The sequence below is a fragment of the Palaemon carinicauda genome, chromosome 27, assembly GCF_036898095.1.
Source record: "Palaemon carinicauda isolate YSFRI2023 chromosome 27, ASM3689809v2, whole genome shotgun sequence".
NCBI classification, from domain to species: domain Eukaryota; kingdom Metazoa; phylum Arthropoda; class Malacostraca; order Decapoda; family Palaemonidae; genus Palaemon; species Palaemon carinicauda.
This window is the reverse complement of record NC_090751.1, coordinates 42,121,359-42,139,106: the sequence shown is the minus strand read 5'-3', so window position 1 is coordinate 42,139,106 and position 17,748 is coordinate 42,121,359. Positions and strand designations below refer to the sequence as shown.

At 41.8% G+C, this 17,748-nt stretch overlaps 1 long non-coding RNA gene across 4 annotated transcripts in view; it reads left to right on the top strand.

Annotated features, from left to right (window-relative positions):
* Positions 1-17,748, top strand: part of LOC137620702 (uncharacterized) — a 107,479-nt gene that overhangs the window by 73,945 nt on the left and 15,786 nt on the right. The window contains exon 3 of one of the 4 annotated variants that reach the window (XR_011040098.1): positions 10,728-10,910. This is a non-coding gene — a long non-coding RNA (uncharacterized lncRNA). Of the gene's footprint in view, positions 1-10,727; positions 11,923-17,748 lie in introns of those variants that run through there. The other 3 variants (XR_011040101.1, XR_011040099.1, XR_011040097.1) reach the window with 3 other exon arrangements.

Sequence of the window (17,748 nt, the reverse complement as noted above, 5' to 3'; positions counted from 1 at the left end):
AAAGATGACCAGTCCCGTGGTGGTCCTCAGAATTAACAGCCTTGCACAGAGCCACCAGAAAATCCCTGACTAGATTGCGTAGACGTCGTACTGATGAAAATTTGATATCATACAAAAAGTGTAGAGCACAGTTCCGTCGTGCCATGAAAGAAGCTAGACACCAATCTTGGGTGGCTTTTGTTTCCTCCATTAATAGTAGAACACCACCATCTTCTGTATGGAGGAAAATAAAAAAATTGCAGGCAAATTTACCCCGAACCCACCACCAGTGTTGAAAGTGAATGGTCAGTTTGTGACTGAAGGAAATGAAGTTAGTAATGCCCTGGCTGACCATTTTTCAAATGTATCGTGCAAGAGTGTAGCAGCTCCTGGTCACCAGTACAGGAGCATTGAAGAAAAGAAAATTTTAAATTTTGCAACAGGAAGGGAAGAATCGTATAATTCTCCTTTTACTGAAAGAGAACTTGATTCCGCACTCGCTACTTGCACCGATACAGCTCCTGGACCCGATGGTATTCCATAAGCAATGGTTAAACATGTACATTTTAATACAAAGTTATTTATTTAAAGTATTATTAATAGAATATGGCATGATCATAGTTACCCAAGTGTTTGGGAACTAGCAATTATTTTAGCCTTTTTAAAACCTGGTAAGGACAAGTTTTTAGCAGCAAGCTATCGACCTATTGCATTGACTTCGTGTTTATGTAAAATCATGGAGAAGATGGTCAATGCAAGGCTGATGTGGTACCTTGAAAAGAAGGGTATTTTATCACCGATTCAATGTGGATTCAGAAAAATGCACTCAACTGATGTGTTAATACGACTTGAGTCTTCTATTTGTGAAGCCTTTGCTTCCAAACAGCACCATGTGACAGTATTTTTTGACCTTGAAAAGGCATATGATACCACATGGAGATATGGTATACTTAAAACCATTCATGAATTGGGATTGAGAGGAGAGCTGCCACTGTTTATTCTGGCATTTCTTTCACGCAGAGTTTTTAAAGTGAGAGTGGGGGAAACTCTATCAGAGAGTAAGTGCCAGGAAAAAGGAGTTCCTCAGGGTAGTGTGCTGAGTGTAACCCTTTTTGCACTAGCAATTAATGGGATATCCTCAGCCATTCCCCAGGATGTTCTCTCAACATTATTTGTGGATGATCTGTCAATATCATTTGCTGGCACTAGAATGGCAATGGTTGAGAGAAAAATCCAACTCTCTATTGATAAAATTATCCAGTGGGCTGACATGAATGGATTTAAGTTCTCGACAAGTAAAACTACCATTGTCCATTTTTGTCGTATCCGGGGAGTACATCCAGACCTGGATATATACATTAAAGGTCAACGGATACCATGTGCAAGTGAAGCTAAATGTTAGGTTTGATATTTGATTTAGGCTTACATTGGTTTCTCACTTAAAAGCGTTAAAAGCTAAATGTGTTGAAGCTCTGAATATCTTAAAAGTATTGTCCCATACATCATGGGGGGCAGACCGCAATACTATTTTGAAATTATACAAGGCCTTGATTTTTTCCAAAATTAGTTATGGTTGTGAAATATATTCTTCAGCCACCCCAAGCCAGTTAAAAATATTAGACTCGATACATCATGCAGGTATTAGATTGTCTACTGGAGCTTTTAAAACCTCGCCTATCCCAAGTCTCCTTGTTGATGCTGGAGAGTTACGTCTAGACCTTTACCGAATGTCTTCCATTATTCGGTATTGGTTTAGATTGCAAAGACTCCCTAACTCTCTAGCCTTTCAGACTGCAAGCCTTGTAAGACACGCATCATACTTTGAGTTGCACCCAAAATCTCCTCAACCTTATGGCTTTCGGGTGAAACAATTATTAAATGGTCTGGATATAATTAGAAATAAGGTACTTCCATTCAAGGTATCATCAACGCCTCCATGGAAGTTACCAGAGATATCTTTTTGTAAATATTTTATTGGAGGTATGAAGAATATGTCAGACCTAGAAGCCAGGTCTCTTTTTAATGAACATGTTAAAGAACATAAAGGATCAACTTTAATCTATACTGATGGCTCCAAATCTGATGCTGGCGTTGGATTTGGAGTCCATAGTAATGGTTTTAATTGTAGAGGTGCACTTCCTCTGACCGCTTCCATATTTACTGCCGAACTGTATGGCATATTAACCGCTATTGAGAAAACAGCGTTGGAGAAGGAGGGTAATTTTACAATCTTTAGTAATGCAAGGAGTGTCCTTCAAGCTATAGAAGTTTTTAATTCTAATAACCCTCTAGTTTTAAAGATTTTAGAATGGCTTTTTATTATTGGACGGAGAGGTATAACAGTTCAATTTTTTTGGGTTCCAGCACATGTAGGTGTGTCTGGGAATGAGAAGGCAGATTCACTGGCTAAGAAGGCTGCATCCGAGTTGCTGCCAAGAAGGTATCCCATTCTCTGTAATGATTTCTTACCTGACATCAAGAAATTGGTTTGCAAAAAATGGCAACAGCAATGGGATAGCCTAGATGGGAATAAAATGCGAGAGGTAACAAATGACATATCTCCTTGGAGGTATAATATGATGCCTCGAAAATGGGAGACGTCTCTTTGTCGTCTCCGTATTGGTCACACTCGGTTGACACACAAGTTTCTGCTGAAGGGCCAACACCAACCGTATTGTGATGACTGTTTAGTACCTCTAACAGTAAGGCATTTGTTGACCGAATGCCCCAATTATAACAACTTAAGGAATAGATATTTGTTTGAGGCTCGAGGTGAGGGTGGCAGGTTCATCCTTGCCAAGATTCTTGGAAATTATGTGTCCTACCATGCAAGTGGCATTTTTAGATTTATTTCAGAAGCAGGTCTTCTGAAAAATATTCAACTTTTGTGACATTCAACTTTTATGATTTTAATTGAATACTCTTTTATTTTTTATTTTATTTTATTTTTTATTTTTGTATACATAGATTAAATGTTACCGGCGTCAATGACCTTAGATGTCAGGATGCCTGAAAACTTTAAATCAATCAATCAATTAACGACACAAATCATCTGTTACTATGCCCAGTAAGATGTTTGAGGCACTACCTCAAGTGAACAGCAGTAGCTTGTCCCCTTGTGCCTTCACTGTTTGTCAGCATGGGTAGAAACAAGAGGAGGATCATGAACACAATGTCCGCATAGATTCGCAGGGTCATTGACCTTGCCATGAATCTTGATCCTTCTCCAGCACGTCGTTCCAGAGCCTGTGATGTTAGGCATAGCTATGTCTCTGGCTTTCAAAAGAACTACTCTGTGACGCAGGTATTGTAAGTGTGGGTGTGGAAACGCCAAACTATGTCCACCGCCCACTACCTGTAAAAAGTGACACACAGGAACCTCGATACGTTTTCTATTGGTCCTATGGCGGCTGCACAACAGCTGGTTTAGTACCTCAAGCTCCTTTTTGGAGAAGTAGCAGAAGGTTGAGGGGATTAATTACCTGGGTTTTAGTCTGAGTGAATGGAAAGGAATGTCTGGCTCTTTCCCTTCCTTCATCCTCCCTTCCCTTGAGGAATTCAGCATCCTGGATCCTCTGCAGGTAACCCATTGCTTCCTTTTGTAACCTAGTATTATTCCAATACAGTACTGTTGCATCCCCATACCCTGGTGAGATGGTATTGGGAATGTCTCGGTCTCTCCCTTTATTTCCTACAAGACTCGGAATAAACTTTACCTTGATAGTCACATTGCTAGTAAATCACCACACACAGCTTGTATAGTCTGCAGACCATGCTTAGCAGGTTTAGCGAGGTGTTAGGGCCTCCTTATTTTTGCATGGAACTCTGCATAATAGGGAGTACCCCAGGTAAGACCAAAAAGCCAGATAGGCAGGGGACATCCACCCTCCTAATGGGTCAGTCACCCCTATGAATAGCGTTGGTTTGTATTCCAGTTACGGAACAAACGACAAATTTGGAGGTAATTTGTATTTTTCCTAACGATACAAGCCTTAGCTCTTCATACACACTTGCCTGCCAACCCTGTACCCCGTTGAAGTCCTACCTCTAAGCAAAGTGAAGCTCAGTCACAGGTCTGTGAGTGAGCGGTGTAGCTAGGTACCCCCCTACCCCTACTAACTAGCGGATGAGTAGTTAAGCCTTGCTAAATTCTAATGGCTCGTCTTTAAAGCTTAGCTGAAAGTAATACCCCTATAAATAGCTAAGATTTGTATCGTTAGGAAAAATACAAATTACCAACGAATTTGTCATATTTGCTCTCTGTACTTGCCTCCATGGAATAACATTTTGTATAATAATTTAGTAGAAGTGATTCAACAACTCCCTCAACCTTTTCTTTTACTTGGAGATTTGAATTGTAGACATCCTTTATGAGGTGATATTTTAGCAAACACCAGGGGTGATATTATATTATCTATTGTAGAAAATGAGGATGTCGGACTCCTTAATACAGGAGAGCCCACACACTTTCATGATCAGACAGGTCAAGCATTGACCTTTCAATTGCAAGCTCTAACTGCCTTCTCGATTTTGATTTGAAGACATTAGATGATTGGCATACAAATAATCATGCGCCTATCATTATAAACACCAACTATGGTCCACTTTTACAAAGATCACCACGATGGAATATTGACAAGGAGGACTGAATTAAATTTCACAAGCTAAGTGAAATTGGGAATGCACAACAGTCTGAAAGTGTTGATGATGCCATAGAGTTACTGAATAGAACTCTTCATGCAGCAGGAGTCGATTCAATTCCCAAAACAACGGGTTATTCAAACGTCACCAGTCCCCTGGTTGTATTTAGAACTAACTGTCCTGCACAGAGCCAAAGGAAGATCCTTAACTCAATTGCACAGCCGCTGTAATGAGTAGAATTTAATTATATACAAGAAATGTAGAGCACAGTTCAGTTGTACAATGAAAGAAGCTAGGCGCCAGTCTTGGATGTCTTTTGTTCCCTGCATTAACAGTAGAATGCCACCATCTTGTGTGGAAGAAAGTAAATAAGATAGCAGGCAAATTCACCCCCAACTCACCACCAGTGTTGAAGATAAATGGTCAGTATGTGACGGGAGCAACTGAGGTTAGCAATGCATTGACTGATCATTTCTCCAATGTATCAAGTAAGTGAAAAGTAGCTCCTCGTTACCAGTATAGAAACAATGAAGAATGGAAAATGCTAAATTTTGCAACAGAAAAGGAGGAATCTTAAAATAATCCTTTTATCGAAAAGGAATTTGATTCCGCACTTTCTAATTGCAACGATACAGCCCCTGGTCCTGATGGAATTCCATATGCAATTATCAAACATATACCTGTTAATACCAAGTTATTTATTTTAAGCATTATTAACAAAATATGGCAAGATCATAGTTAGCCAAGTGTTTGGGAACTTACGTTCTTCTTCTTCTTTGTCTACATTTTTTCCCACTTCTATGTGGGGTCTGTGTTTCTGGTCAGCTTTCTCCATCTACCTTCATCAGAGAGAAAAATTTCAGGAAAAGGGAGTTCCTCAGGGTAGTGTGCTGGGTGTAACCCTATTTGCACTAGCCATAAATGGGATATCCTCAGTTATTCCTAAAGATATTCTCTCGACACAGTTAGTAGATGATCTCCCTATATCTTTTGCTGGAGCTAGAATGGCAATGGTTGAGAGAAAATTACAACTCTCAATCTACAAAATAACTCAATGGGCTGATACGAATGGATTTAAGTTTTCGGCAAGAAAAACTGTTGTTGTCCATTTCTGTCATATTTTGGGAGTAGATCCAGACCTGGATATGTACATCAAAGGTCAACATATCCCATGCATAAAAGAAGTCAGATTTTTGGAATCGATATTTGATTGTAGGCTTACATGGGTTTCTCACTTGAAAGCTTTAAAAGTAAAGTGTCTGGAGGCTCTGAATTTTTTAAAAGTTTAGTCCAATGCATCAAGGGGGCAGACCGCAAAACTATTTTAAGTTATGCACGGCCTTAATTTTGAAAAAAAATTAGTTATGGGTGTGAAAAATACTCCTCAGCCAACCCAAGCCAATTAAAGATTTTAGATTCTATACACCATGCTGGTATCAGATTGGCAACAAGAGCATTTAGAACTTCGCCTATTCCAAGCCTCTTTGTTGACGCTGGAGAATTGCTGTTAGACCTTTACCGAAAGTCTTCTTTTATTCGGTATTGGTTTAGGTTGCAAAGACTTCCTAATTCTTTTGCCTATCAGACTGCAAGCCTTGTAAAGCACACATCATACTTTGAGTTACTCCCAAAATCTCCTCAACCTTATGGTTTTCTGGTCAAACAATTGAAAGACAGTCTTAATATAGCTAGAACTAAGGTGCTTCCATTTAAGGTATCAACTATGCCTCTATGGAAATTACCAGAGGTATCCTTCTGTAAATATTTTATTGGAGGTAAAAAAGATATAACTGACTTAGAAGCCAGGTTTCTTTTTATGGAACATGTTGCAGAACCAAAGGAATCAACTTTCATATATACTGATAGCTTTGAATCCAGTGCTGGCATTGGATTTGGAGTATATAGTAATGCTTTTAATTGTGGAGGTGCACTTCCTCTAACAGCTTCCATATTAACGGCTGAACTGTACGGCATACTAACCGCTGTTTAAAAAATAGCATTGGAAGAGGGGTTAAATTTACCCTTTTTAGTGATGCAAAGAGTACCTTTCAAGCTTTGGAAGTTTTCAATTCCAGGAACTCTTAAGTTTTAAATATTTTAAAATGGCTATTTATTATTGGACTGTGAGGTATGACAGTTCAATTTTTCTGGGTTCTGGCACACACAGGTGTGTGTGGAAGCAAGAAGGCTGATTTAATGGCAAAGAATGCTGCTGCCGAGTTACGACCAAGAAGGTATCCCATTCTTTGTGATGATTGTTTACCCATCATTAAGAATTGGATTTCTAATAGTTGGCAGCAGCATTGGGATAGTTTGATTGAAAAAAAAAATGCGAGAAATAATAAATTTTATATACCCTGGAAGTATAACATTATGCCCGAAAGTGGGAGACTACTCTTTGTCGTCTCCGCATTGGTCACACTCGGTTGACACATGAATACCTGCTTACTGGCCAATACCAGCCATATTGCGACGACTGTTTGATACCCTTGATAGTGAGGCATTTGTTGACCGAATGCCCTATTTATATTAGTGAAAGAAATAGATACAATAGCTGTTTGAAGTTTGAGGTGAGGATGGCAGGTTCGTCCTTGCCAGGATTCTTGGACGTGACATGTCCTACCATACTAGTGGTATTTTTAGCTTTACTTCATAAGCAGATCTTCTGAAAGCTATTTAACTTTTAAACTGACAGCTTTGTTTTTATGGTTTTAATTGAATATTCTTTTATTGTTTATTTATGATAAATGATATCTGCATCAATGACCTTAGATGTCAGGATGCCATAAAACCTCAAATCAATCAGTCTTTAAGCTCCAGAGGCAGGTGGCAAAGAGGAAAGCTCATCGTCTCTGCAACTCATCGATCACCTACTTGTCCCTGTTTAACACATAGGATATCGATGCAGTGAGATATTTAGAAAGACGAGTCAAGACTCTCTTCACAGAGCCGTAACATCACGTCCTCTTCCTTTAACACCAGCTGCACGAAAAACATCACCACTGCGCAGGCAGGTGCATAGGACGTCTGAGGAACCTTCTCAGCAGTCCACTGCCAAGAAGAATTCTTATGCCAGACAGTCCTTCTCAAAGGAGTAGATCTTCTTTTTCTTACCCCAGGTTTGATGCTCTTCATAGATGCATAAAAAAGAAGGGTGTGGGGGCAAGCTCACCTGTTACTGTGGTCCACTTCCAATTGCAATGCTACATAAACTTCCTAGAATTAAAGGGAGCCTTTCTAGCCCAACAGCACTTTCAACAGCTGCTTTCAGGACACATTTTAATGTTGGTGAGGGACAACATGACTTTGTTGGTTTACTTACACAAGCAAGTAGGTACTTTTTCACGGCAGCTATGTCATTTAGCTTTCGAGATTCGGTTATGAACAGAAGATTATGTGATCTCCCTGTCAACTCAGTTTATTGACCTGTTCACGATGTCTCAACCAGAAGCTTCCGGTGTGCTGCTTGCTAGTAGCAGACAAACAGGCGGCTTTCTAGTTTGCCTTTCAATAACTGTTGGATAATTTAGATGTATATGTGTTCCCCCATTCTGACTAATGAAGAGACTCCTCAACAAGGTGAGATTGTCATACAGTCTATCAATGACTCTGATAGCCACTCTGTGGCAGCAGTCAGAATGGTACCAAGACCATCTACTTCTGTTGACAGAGGTTCTGAGGGAACTTCCTTCCTTACTCGACCGTCGTCAGTAACCACATGCTGAGATTTTCAACAAGACAGTCGCATTCCTACAACTTCACACAGGAATGTTACCCAGCATCTCCTCTCTCAGAGGGTTTTCTCATGCAGTGGTGAAACAGATGTCTGGATACCTCAGGAAGTCTTCCATTGATGTCTATCATGTGAAGTGGGCAATCTTTTGTGGTTGGTGCCCTGCTCAGAGCCACTATACCCCTGGTTGCCAAGTTTTGGTTATATCCTGAGGAGGAAAAACTCTGCTTAGTCTCAGCAGTGAAGGGCTATCACTCAGACTTAACCAAAGTCCTTAGACTGAAAGGGGTTTATATTTCCTTCTTGATGGAATTGTCTAAGCTCATATGGAGTTTTGAGCTAAATTGCCATCAGTCAGAAGGAAGACCACCACCTTGGAACATAGTCAAAGTACTGTGCTCCTTGAAAGAAACTCCCTATTAACCATTGAGTGGAGTGTCAGATTAAGACTTGGCTCTGAAAATGGTTTCCCTCACTCTTGCTTCTGCAAAGAGTGTCAGCGAATTGCATGGTCTCTCTTATGACATTGCCCATTCAAGGGGATGGGGACAAGTTACAGTCAGCTTTGCCCCTGAGTTTATTGCTAGGACTGAGAATCCAGCTGTAGCGGTCCTAACGTTCTAGCCCTTCCAGACTTTTAGTCTGGGAAGTAACTGATAATTCTGATCAACTGTTACTATGTCCCGTAACAGCGTTAAGGTACTATCTCAAACATAATAAAGGAGCTTGTCCTCAGATCAAGTGTCTGCTTGTCAATACAAGCAGGCTCAAGAAGTGAATCACAAAGAATACTGCCTCCTCTTGGATTAGGTAGGTCATCGACTATGCACTCAATCTTTCCCCTGCCCAGGAGGCCGGACAACCTAGAGCTCATGACATTAGGGTGATAAGAATGTCCTTGGCATTAAAGAGAAACTTCTCTGTGGTGCAGGTACTCTGGCTTCTGCAAAGAGTGTCAGCGAATTGCATGGTCTCTCTTATGACATTGCTCATTCAAGGGGATGGGGACAAGTTACAGTCAGCTTTGCCCCTGAGTTTATTGCTAGGACTGAGAATCCAGCTGTAGCGGTCCTAACGTTCTAGCCCTTCCAGACTTTTAGTCTGGGAAGTAACTGATAATTCTGATCAACTGTTACTATGTCCCGTAACAGCGTTAAGGTATATCTCAAACATAATAAAGGAGCTTGTCCTCAGATCAAGTGTCTGCTTGTCAATACAAGCAGGCTCAAGAAGTGAATCACAAAGAATACTGCGTCCTCTTGGATTAGGTAGGTCATCGACTATGCACTCAATCTTTTCCCTGCCCAGGAGGCTGGACAACCTAGAGCTCATGACATTAGGGTGATAAGAATGTCCTTGGCATTAAAGAGAAACTTCTCTGTGATGCAGGTACTCTAAGCGGGCATGTGGAGAAGGCAAATCACATTCACTGACCACTACCTGCAAGGCATAAAACTACAGGACCCTAGATACATTTAATCTTGGTCTTATGGTGGTCACTCAACAAGTGGTTTAGCAACCTTACTCCCTTGCAGGACAAATACCAGTCGGTCGAGGGCAGAGGTTACAGCAGTGTTAGTCTGGGGTGAATGTAAAAGGAATGGCTGGCCTATTCTCCTCTCTTGAGGCACAGCATCTGTGGACTCTGCAAGCTGGCCTCTGTCCGACGGCAGATAAGCCGCATGTTTGTTTTGTGGTCTGAAATATCTCTTTTGTATATGTTATGTCCCCAACTTCCTTGCGAAGGGGAGTTGGGTCATGTCTGGTTTTTAGTGTACATAAGTGTCGACTCACTCTATACACTTGATTAGCTAAAGTTCCACCCACTCACCATGGTTGCACAGGGCGTCAATCACTTGGCATTGACAAGCTCATGTTTCATAAGGTGTCAGGATGCTCTTCCCACACTCTATCAAGCTTGTTTGTATCCCATGGAAAAGTTCTCCTGCCAATTGGAATAGGACCTGCTCTCATCATTATGTTTTGTCTCCAACGTAAAGAATGAAGGATTGTATTTGTGAAGGAACTAATGACAAATTTTGAAGTAATTTGTATTTTTCCTAACTATACAAACCTGAGTTCTGTACATATACTTGTCCTGCCATTATCTGCTCTTTAGAAGTCCTGCCTGTAATCATAAGTAAGCTCAGCTACTGGGTAAGTGTGCAAGCTGGGTGGTTGATCTAACCCCTGCTAACCAGTAGAGGGTCATTGACACCGTGTTAAATTTTTTATGGGTAAACTAATCCATGCTGAGTCATCTCTCCTACGTAAAGAACTCTGGTTTGTATAGTTAGGAAAAATACAAATAACTTCCAAATTATTCATATTAGTCCTGAATTGTAAGAGGAGTAATTCATTAGATATTTTTCAGGATGCAGTTGGTTGCTTGCTTAAGATTAATAAATAACTGACTACAGATATAATGGTGATGTCCATTAATCACAAGAAAACTTCTCTTCTACTGTGCAAGTGGAACATTGGATCTGTGACTTCAGAAAAAAAATACATGCCTTGGTTTTAGCTAAAACTTTTGGAACTTCATTAAATGGCTAGTGTAGGTTTTTTTTTTTTTTTTTTTACAAACTAGCATTGTTTTATCTTTAGGTAATTTTTTTCTTATTTTTACAAAAGTCATGTAATGTAGAAAATCTTCAATCCTACCATAAGGTATAATATATGTTTTTAAAATGTTATGTTACCACCAAACCAGATATTTAATAATAACTTTACTTAATTTATTTTTGTGACCTAAAGCTCAACTGTTGACTAGTTTCTCAATCAGGTGAGGTACTACTGGGTGAAAATCTTTTTTATACAATGATGTCTATTATTCATTATATTTCTATGTTACTGTTCTCTTGGTGGCACCTGGGGATATTGGACTGAGGTTGATAGATTGGAAGGCTACTTAAAACTTTCGGGTTTTTACCTTGTGTTTTTGCTTATGATATTATAATCTTAAGTTTATATCCTTACTCCAATAGGCCTTCCTATTCTTTAAATATTTGTTGTTTATCAAGCTTTGTTTAAAATTAGAACACATCATATTAATACGTAGTAGGTTGACCGTTATAGACTAGAGTTATTGGGTTTTTTGACTGCCCTGACAGTCTGTGCTACATTGGCTCCCTCTCTGGTTACGGATTTTACCTTTGTCTACAAATACACTGAATAGTCTTGATGTATTCTTTACACATTCTCTTCTTTCCTCATACACCTGACAATACTGAGATAACCTAAAAATTCTTCATTCGAGGTGAATGCACTGTAATTGTTCAATAGTTACTTTCCATTTACTAACGGTTAAAGAGAGACTTATTTATTGTGACCAGCTCTTCTAGGAGTAGGTCACTCCAAAATCAAAGCAATGTTTTCTAGCCCTTGGTAGTGCCATAGCTTCTGTACCTTGGTCTTCTGTTGTCTTGGGTTACAGTTATCTTTCTTGGGGTTATACTTAGGCACACTATACTGTACTGTACTGCATGTTTTCTTATTCCCTTGGGCTTATTGCATCCTGCTTTTCCAACTTTCTATTTTCACTAGTGATAATATTGGTTAGATCTTAATAACAGTCTGGAATACCTTCTTCAATAATAGAAAATTTTCTTAAATATATTATTAAGACTAAGAATTTTAGTAAATTTTAAGAAATCTAGTTGATTTGTCATTGGGTTATTTATTTGTACTTGTAGGTTGGGAAACAGAATTCAGAATTTTTTCCTTATTGTCAAAGAGTTCAAGAAAAGAAAAGATCTGTCCACACATACAGTAATACTTTGAGATACTAGTTAAATGCGTTCCGGGACCAAGCTTCTGTGTCAATTTGCTCGTATCTCAGATTAATTTTTCCCATATAAAATAACTATAGAAAAACCAATCCGTTCCCACCCTCTGGAAAAATCCCTAAAAACAGTTTTTTTCAATATTAATCTTACCCGATGATCATGTAGCTGTCAACTCTGTTGCCCGACAGAAATCTAAGGTCGGGATACGCCAGCGATCGCTATACAGGTGGGGGTGTACACAACAGTGCCATCTGTGAGCAGGTACTCAAGTACTTCTTGTCAACAAGAACTCAATTTTTCCTCTGTCGTGCCACAGGCAAGACCTACTAAATACGCCGTCCCTAACTGGATTTGTTTTCACAACGTTTTGGTGAAGTACACTATTCCAGTTTTGAGCTTTCGCTATGCAGGGGTTTTATCTTCATTTCAAAACTTGAACTCGTTTTGGATAGATTTAATTATGGTGACGAAGAGAGTATGGACTCTCTTTCACTTTTAAATGGCCGACCCTTCCCTTAGACGGAAGTGTTGGTGACGAAGAGAGTATGAACTCTCTTTCACTTTTAAATGACCGACCCTTCCCTTAGACGGAAGTGTGTTTAGGTTTTTGGTAATTTTGCTTAACAGTTATAGATCTTTTTATTTTATATCTCTCCGCCATTTATAGGCCTCTTCGATTAACTTTCCATTTTTTATAAACTTATAAAAAATTAATTTTTATGTTTGTTTATATGCGACCTTTCCTAATAGTAGGCTGTCCTTACTTGGAACCGAAGTTAATTAACATTGAGCCCGTCATATCGTATTTCCTTTTAAGAATTTATACTTTTTTAATTTTAATGTTTTTGAAAGAATTTCTTTGATAGTCTCGTACTGTTTTCAAAGATGAACTAACATTTAGTTTAGTCTCCGCAGTTGTTGACGTTCAGAACGTTCAACATGCGCTCTATCGTTACGATAGAGAGAGAGTATTTCACGGTTTCACGTTGCAGTAAGAGTAAACCGATTTTAGCGTTTCGTTCATTCTTTCTTAGCTTAAATGGTTTTAATTCTAATAAAGGAACTTTTTATTTGGGAAACCTTTCAGTTTTTTTTCCTTTAACAAATAATATGTTTTAACGATATATAATTGGGCTCATCTCTCAGGTTCTAAGTCAAGAGAGAGAGAGAGAGATAGAGACGGAGGGAGAGAGAGGAGAATAAACGTTTCGTTCAAGCGGGTAACGTTGTTCTCGTTTTTTTTTTTTTACTCTTCTCCCTAGTCGCTTTAGGGGAAGAAGGTAAAACGTTTCTAGAGTTTTATTCTTGTTCCCAGGCTTTATGTGGTGAGAGATTTTAAACGTAGTTTATTTGATCTAGTGTTTAGTCTCTTTTCCAGCCACTGAATTCTTTATCTTTCATTATGTTTTTCTGTTGCATTGTAAAACTGTTTTCGCAATTACTACCTTTTAATGAAGGATAGGATTGCGTGTTTCAGGTACAAATCACTTAAAGTTTCGAGTTCAGTGAAATAAGTGCAAACAGAAAATCAAAAGTGATAAAGTGATATGCGCAAAGTGTTACAGTGTTGCGTTCGAGGGTTCGTCTGTTCGTGCCAGTTGTTCACCTAGTCCGATACCTCTTACAAGCTCCCAAGCCCAGGGGAGAAGTAATGTCGAAGGACTTATGGGTTCCACAGGCCTTGATCGACGAACAGACGTTTCCCTCGGTGGTTTCGGGTGTATCTACACACGTTGCCGACGTGATCGCCCCACCCACATAAAGACGAGAGAGCCCATTTATTCCTCGTCTGCGGAAGAGGTTTCTCGCAGAAACCATGGACCAAATCTTGCAGCTTTTAAGTGCAAGTCGGTCCCTTCCGCGCAAGTCCAACGGCCTAGGTGTAGCCACTGGGTCAGTTCGGACTCGCTGCAGTCTTCGACGACTGCACACCTTCCGAGAGAGGCAAGGTGGTACCGCAACAGGCAGTAACTCCGTCTGTTGCCGCACCAGCTGTTTTAGACCCTCAGTCACAACGGACAGTAGCTCCGTTTGTTGCCGTCTTTTATAGACCCTAGTGGTCCATGCTGCAGATATGCAGTCTCAGCTTGCTTCCTTCATGCAGGAGTATCGTGCTGAGAAGGTTGACACTGCACCTGTTAACCTACAACCTGCCACGGTTGTGCGCTCAGCAGATACTACGGCTGCCTGCTCCCGCACTCCACCTGTGAGAGCTCCACCACCGATGCGCAGTCGACCCTGCCAGACGCATGTTCATGCTGCACCCTCTGTTGACATGCGTGAGCTACCGCATCAGCAGTGGGAAGGTGCCGTCAAGCTGCCGTGTTTTGCCACAATGCGGCATGCTCCGCAACCCACGGCAGTCCCTCCCACGCACCAGCACTCCGCTTTTGTTGTTGCCAGCTCCCACTCTCCGACTGCGGAGAAGGTTGACGATGCACCCGTTGGCCTACAGCCTGCCACGGTTGTGCGCCCGGCATGGCTGCCTGCTCCCACACTCTTGTTGTGAGAGCTCCTCCACCCATGCGCAATCGACCCTGCCAGACGCATGCTGACTCCCACAGACACACGGAGCTCTCCGTTGCCGTGCGTGAGCTACCACAAGCTGCCGTGTTTTGACATGGTGTGTCAGCCTCAGCAACACACTGTGGTTACCGCCACTCGCCCGCAGCAAACTAGTCAGTCAGGAGTTGAGGCTTCCCCACACAGCTTTGGTTGTTGCCAACTCACAGACTGTCTAACAGTTACATGACATTGCCTTCTGCTGTGCTACTAATACACCAGTGCTGTATGTCCTCACGCACCTGTTGGGGTTGACAGTTCAGTTTTTGACAGTTCACAGACTGTCAAGCAGTTTCATAACGTTGCCTTCTGGTCTGCTGCTTATGCACCAGTGAAACCCTCACTGAGATAACCTAGCTTTTCTCGGACATGGTTCCTGTAGATGAGAAAGTGCTGTTCTCCCTCCTTCTGATATTCCCTTGAGGACTCGGTCATTTGGAGAGGAGCCTTAAGCTGCTTAGCCTCCTATGGACTTTAATTAAAGCATAACATGCTTCCAGGGAGGGTAAATGGTTCCGCTTCAGTCGCTAACCCCGTCTGTTGCCACACCTGCTCCCATAGACCTTGGGCTTTGTTGCAAGACATGCAGTCCAAGCTTAGTCCTTGATAGAGGATTTTTTACGGAGAAGAACCTTCTTGCCAACGACCTTCCTACCGGTTGGTTGTACGCCCTGTTGACGCTGAGGTATCCTACTCACGTCCGCCAGTTGAGATGGTTCCTCCATCGGTGCGACCCAGTGTGGGTTGCCAGTCGCACGTTGACGTTAAGCTACTCTCGGAGGTGGTTGTGGACGTTCAGTGTGTCACTGGGAAGACGTTCAACAACCAGCAGAGGTGACTTGTTGTGACGCAGTGCGGCAACCTCAGCAACCCGATAAGGGGTTGTCTGCACTACCCAGACAGTCTAGACAGTTTCGGGTTGTCGCTGTACTTCCTCGCATCCCCATGGTTGACAGTTCACAGACTGTGCAGCAGTACCATGATCCTGTGTCCGGCTCCGTCACGCATCCACCAGTGCGACCGGATTCAGCGAGTCAGACGTTGCCCACTCCGTTGCCGTTTCCTCATCAGTTTCGGATGAGGAACCCTCTGATGAGGACATGGCTGAACAAGACAATCAACTCCCAGCCCTGCTATCCATCCAGAAGATGCTGAAGAAGGAACACGGCCCTGTCAGGCTGTGGATGAGTCTGGTTAGGACACTGTCATCCGTGGTTCAATTGGTGTCTCTTGGAAGACTACACCTCCGTCCTCTTCGGTTTCATCTAGCTCTTCGCTGGAAAAGGACAAGACGCTAGAAGCGGTCTCGATCCCGGTTTCCGGAAGTTAAGTCTGGTCTGACTTGATGAAAGGACTTTATCACCTTTTATAGGGTCTTCCCCTGACTGTTCAGACTCCCAACCACGTTCTCTTCTCAGACGCATCGGACGTAGGCTGGGGTGCGATCTTAGGCGGTAGGGAATGCTCGGGATTATGGAACTCGAGTCAAAGGACAATGCATTTTAACTGCAAGAAGCTTCTGGCAGTACGTCTGACCTGGAAAAGCTTCAGGTCTCTCCTTCAAGGCAAAGTAGTGGAGGTGAACACGGACAACTCCCTGCTTTGATGTTCATCTCCTAGCAAGGAGGGACCTACTCTCTGACATGGTGCGAGTTCGCAAGTGACCTCCTCTCCTGTTCAACAGGTCTAGACTTTTCACTAGTAACTAGTTTCTTCCAAGGCAACTTGAATGTCTTAGCAGATTGTCTCAGTAGGAAGGGACAATAATTCCAACATATTGGACCCTCCACAAAGATGTATGCAAGAGACTTTGGGTCACCTGGGGCCAGCCAACCATAGATCTCTCGCAACCTCGATGTCCAAGAGGCTCTCAATACTTTGCTCACCTATCCCGGACCCAGCAGTGGTTCTTTTAGATGCCTTTCTACTAGATTAGTCTCATCTAGATCTATATGCATTCCCTCCGTTCTAGATTGTCAACAAGGTACTGCAGAAGTTCGCCTCTCACGATGGGACAAAGTTGACACTAGTTGCTTCCCTCTGGCCCGCGAGAGAATAACTTACCGAGGTACTTCGATGGCTAGTAGACGTTCCCAGAACTCTTCCCCTAAGGGTGGACCTGCTACGTCTGCCACGCGTAAGAAGGTACTCCAAGGCCTCCACGCTCTTCGTCTCACTGCCTTCAGAGTATTGAAAGACTCTCGAGAACTAGAGGTTTTTCGAAGGCGGCAACCAGAGCGATTGTTAGAGCAAGGAGAACATCCACCCTTAGAGTCTACCAATCGAAGTGGGGAATCTTCCGAAACTGGTGCAAGTCAGTATCCGTATCCTCGACCAGTACCTCTGTAACTCAAATAGCTGACTTCCTCTTATATCTGAGGAATGAGCGATCTCTTTCAGCTCCCACTTTCAAGGGTTACAGAAGCATGTTGGCATCAGTCTTCCGTCACAGAGGCTTAGATCTTTCCAACAATAAAGATCTACAGGACCTCCTTAAGTCTTTTGAGACCACGAAGGAGCGTCGTTTGGTTACACCTGGTTGGAATTTAGACGTGGTTCTAAGATTCCATATGTTAGACAGGTTCGAACCACTTCAATCAGCCTCCCTGAAAGATCTCACCTTTAAGACTCTTTTCCTGATATGCTTAACCACAGCTAAAAGAGTCAGTGAGATTCATGCCTTCAGCAAGAACATCGGATTTTCATCCGAAACGGCTACATGTTCTACATCTTGGTTTTCTAGCCAAACACGAGCTGCCTTCTCGGCCTTGACCAATATCGTTCGATATTCCAAACTTATCGTATGGTTGGAAATGAACTAGAAAGAGTATTATGTCCTGTAAGAGCTCTTAAGTTCTATTTTAAAAACCTTTACGAGGCCCGTCTGAAGCTTTATGGTGTTCAGTTAAGAATTCATCTTTGCCTATGTCAGAGAATTCTTTATCCTATTATTTTCAGACTGTTTATACGAGAAGCTCATTCCCTTCTGAATGAGGAAGACCAAGCTTGGCTGAAGGTAAGGACACACGAAGTTAGAGCTGTCAC